Source organism: Theobroma cacao, chromosome 3 (assembly GCF_000208745.1).
Source record: "Theobroma cacao cultivar B97-61/B2 chromosome 3, Criollo_cocoa_genome_V2, whole genome shotgun sequence".
NCBI classification, from domain to species: Eukaryota; Viridiplantae; Streptophyta; class Magnoliopsida; order Malvales; family Malvaceae; genus Theobroma; species Theobroma cacao.
Genome location: NC_030852.1, coordinates 8,146,008 through 8,150,316, shown reverse-complemented (window position 1 = coordinate 8,150,316; position 4,309 = coordinate 8,146,008). Strand labels below are relative to the sequence as shown.

The 4,309-nt window shown below is 32.7% G+C and overlaps 1 long non-coding RNA gene across 2 annotated transcripts; it reads right to left on the bottom strand.

Annotated features, from left to right (window-relative positions):
• On the bottom strand, positions 728-2,391 carry LOC108661298. 2 transcript variants are annotated; one of them, XR_001927055.1, is made up of 3 exons: positions 2,351-2,391; positions 1,621-1,694; positions 728-751 (listed from the first exon to the last, which is right to left on the bottom strand). It is a non-coding gene; the product is annotated as an uncharacterized LOC108661298 (long non-coding RNA). The 2 variants fall into 2 exon arrangements; XR_001927054.1 differs by lacking the exon at positions 728-751 and adding an exon at positions 1,198-1,237.

The window sequence follows — 4,309 nt, the reverse complement described above, 5'->3', positions numbered from 1 at the left end:
ATTAAATGAACTTGATGAATTTCGCCTTCAAGCTTATGAGCATGCCAAACTCTATAATGAGAAAACAAAGCAACGACATGACAAAAAGATAGTGGAATGAAGCTTTAATCCGGGTCAATTGGTGTTGTTTTGTCACGACCCGGAACTCCCCATCGAGCCCGTGACAACAGCCGCGAGGCCTCGACAAACATTCTTCACCCCGAATGTCGATCGAAACCTCACAAGGCTCTCGTATCAGCTTCCACACTTCCCCGGTGAGCAATAGTTATCAAATATCAAAATACGAAGGATTACAAATCATTTCCAAATCAGAACATAACATATTTTTTTTTTTTTTGCTCACAAAGGCATTTTCGTCAATTTTTTTCAAAAATCTCAAAACTTGCTAAAAATATAGTAGGTAAGCAGAAAATATATATTTAATGATTTAAAAACAAATTAAGTATCTAAAACGTTCATTTGAAGTGAAAATTTGACCATTTGAATATAATAAAAATATTTAATAAAATAAATTATTTTCTTATAAAATAATTTTTATAAAACTATGGGTATATAATTCTTATAGCGTAAAAGTTAATTATATTCATATATACTATAAAGCAAATAACCAAAGCATAAAATTTCTTTTACAATAACATGTGGGCCCACCTCTAACCAAAATGCATTAGAAGTTGGAAACCTACAGCTTTTATCGATTCGAGTCCAAATGAAAGTCCTTGTCAAAGTTAGCTAACTATGGAATTCCCCGAGCCTGAAATGTGAGAAAATGAGGGTGGTGAGATTATAAAATCCTAGTGAGTAAACAAATACCATCTAAACTATCTAAAGTCGAGTAAATGGAGACAATTAAAATAAGTCATCATACTATAATTTCATTACCTTTCAACTCATTTCAACCAAATAAAATCAATCCATAAAAATCGAGTAATCAACTTGGCTTATGAATTTCTTAAAACTTTGGCTCATGCCAAAACTCATACTCGGTGATACCTTGCGTGAGGCATCTAACCGAGTTCGCCAAGGCTGTTAAAATTTTGTATACACTTAAAATATATTTTAGTTTGAGAAAAATACAGCCGTTCCTTGGCGTTGGCTGAGTTCCCCTTCACGTGGTGGTTTGGCGTGAAGTGAACCCTAAGCTTTACCCCAGGAGATACCCTACGCGCCTCTCCGTTCGAGGTAATAATATAATGGAGTTTACCGTGCCCCTCTAATAGGCTGGTCCACGGAACCCCCTCTGCAGTAAATAATTAATATATACTCCACCAATTCAATAAAATTCATTCTAGCATGGCATGGCAATTTATCACAATCTAGCCTCTCAAGGCTGAATACACAATACAAATAATTCTGACACCAAAATCAGTTTAGCCATTCATGCTCATATATTGTCATAAGCCATTCAATTTAAAACCATAAATTTACAACACAAGCAGGCAGTCTCCAATTACTCTATTTTCAAAACCAATATTCGATTTTTCAGAAAATTTATAAAATCATTTTATAAAATCACAATTTCTCTTAAAACATAGCAATTTACCATTTAAACCCATTTTTCATAAAATCACACAATTGTATAAAACTACTCTAGATAATTAAGACGATAATAAGTTTACTCACAGTATTAGGAGTAGAAATACTCCTATCTTCCGCCCTCGGGTGCAGTCTCTTACCCGAAACAATTGACTCACCACCTATCCATAATCCATGACACAAAATTCAATAAATTGTGTCAATTTATCATAAATTATTTCAGGCTCTTATCCATGCGTATGCACTAGATAGGATTTGAAATGTCTAGACAATCGCTTAATTGCGGTGTCCGACCTAACTCGCCTATACACGGTGTAAATTCCTAAAATCCCCAATTCGACTCCAATTCCATCCATTTCAATTTCAATTATCCAATTATATCCACAATACCTCAATGACTGTGAATTTGGTCCAATTTATCAGTCCGGACTATAAATTACGCTTTTACCCCTAGTGGGTAAAAATTTCAATTTATTGCACCGAAAATTCCCATTTAATTTCCAACCTCATAATTCATCATTTTTCCACCCAATTCTCTTAAAATAAAGTCAACCTCATCCTCACATACCATTGGCTAGATTCGGCCTAGGGAAATTCATGGAGAAGATAAATATTTTTCTTGTTGTTTTACTCATAAACATGCTAAACTAACACTAAACACTAACATAGCTCAAAATCAAATTTATCTAACAACTTTCTCTCTCTAAACCCATATGACCAGAATTCAAATCATCCTCAAATCACATGATTCAACCATGAAAAATGATGGAAAATGCATGGGAAAGGTAAAGCACAAGACAAATTTAAGAAATGTTACCTTTTTTCACTTGATTTTTGAATTTCCACCTATTTTCCCTTTAAATTTCTTAGCTAGGGTTTTATTTTCTCCTTTCTCTCTCTTGTTTCTTGCTTGGCCGAATGTTGAAGAAGAAGAATGGGTGGGCTGATTTTTTTATGCCTTTTTTATTGTTTAATGAAATAATATTATTTTATTCATATTTTAAATATTTTATTAATTCATTTTTTTTTCTAGCCATCCATTTGTCCTACTTTTTCCACCATGCATTCCCTTTGACTTATCCAAGTCTTAAGTGAAATTTCCAGATTTTTCCAAAGTTTTGGTGGAGCAAATTTTTCAAAATTACACTTTTGCCCCCGAACTTTTCAAAAATTACATTTTTGCCCCAAAAATTGAAAATTTGCCATAATGCATAATTTTCACTCCTCATACTCATTTCACACTCCAAATAATTAAATTTGATCAAAATCCTTTCAAAAATTAAATTTTTTATTTCGAGTGGCAAAATTACCATTTTACCCTTTTACTCCAAATTATACCGAAATTAAAATTTTTCACTTCTAAACCTCAAATCTTACTCCAATAAGTCAAATGGGGCCAAAAATCTTTTCTAAAAATTTTCATTTTGTCCCCAGGTGGCAAATGACCATTTTGCCCCTAGATAGCGAAAATTTCGGTTTGACTCCAAATTGATCCTCGAACTCCGAATCACCATATTAAACCATTCTGGGACTTTAAAATTCTTAATTTCATCGTAAATTCTCTATTTGATCTAGTTCGAGGCTTAAATCAACTTTGTTGTACCTCTAGGTACAATACCGACTTTTGTAAATTTTTCGGGACTCTCCTAGCATGCAAACATGCTATCCATCACATGTATGTCATGACAAATATTTTTATAGAGTCAGGCTTCTCATCTTCTCCCCCACTTGGATCAACCATATGATCCTTCTTCATGACTGATTTCGACATCCGGCTAAATATTAATATTTTAATATTATTTGATTAATAAAATATTATTTTATTCTAAAAATTTTATCTTGTCTCCTTGGTACCCAAAATACCTTATTATGCCTCACTTGACTTCCAAATCGCCTTTTATCTCACAAATTCTCCTTCGATAAAATTATTATTATTTTATTATTATTTTTTCACTTGAGAAATATTTTATCCTAAACTACTCCTTTCGTCTTTTATCACTTCTAAATATTTTAATTGACCTCAATTTGCATTCGATCAACTTTATTTCTCACCATATCAAAGTATGGGGTATTTCATGTTTTATAATTTACGCTTGAAATTATTTCTAAGGAAGCTTAAATCAAGGTGGTTTGGTGCTTTCATTGTCACTGAGGTATTTCCACATGGAGCAATCGAAGTTAGAGGGACAGATGGTCAAAAATTCAAAGTCAATGGACAAAGTGTAACACCCCGTATCCTCGTACAGTTGTCAAGGTAAACATCTCGGTAGGACGAAGGGTCACTGATGTAAATTTAAGTGTCGAAGAGCGGTTAAGGGCGAAAAAAATATCTTAAAATAAAATATTATTTTATGAATAAAATAATACTAAAATATTGATATTTAATTGGATGTTGGAAGTAGTCCAAAAGAAGGATTATATGGTCAATCTAAGTGGGGCAGAAGAAGTGCGAATGAATTTCAGAGATAAATAAGGTAAGTAAGACTCGCGCATTTTTATTAAATCGAGCTAGCACAAGTAAGTAAATATTTAAATATTATAGTGATACCGCATCGAAGTACAACTTCGATATTTTGGTGATACACGCATGAAGGAAGAAAGATAGAAGGAAACTGAAATTTAATAAATGTTAAAATGACTAAAATTATAAGGATGAAAGTTATGGTAAATAAAGAATAAAAATTAAAAACTAGTTGTATGAACTTTCATTGGTGCAATGGTGATCAAATGTGGAAATGATAAAGTGGAGTGGATGTGATTTGGAAGGGACCATGAA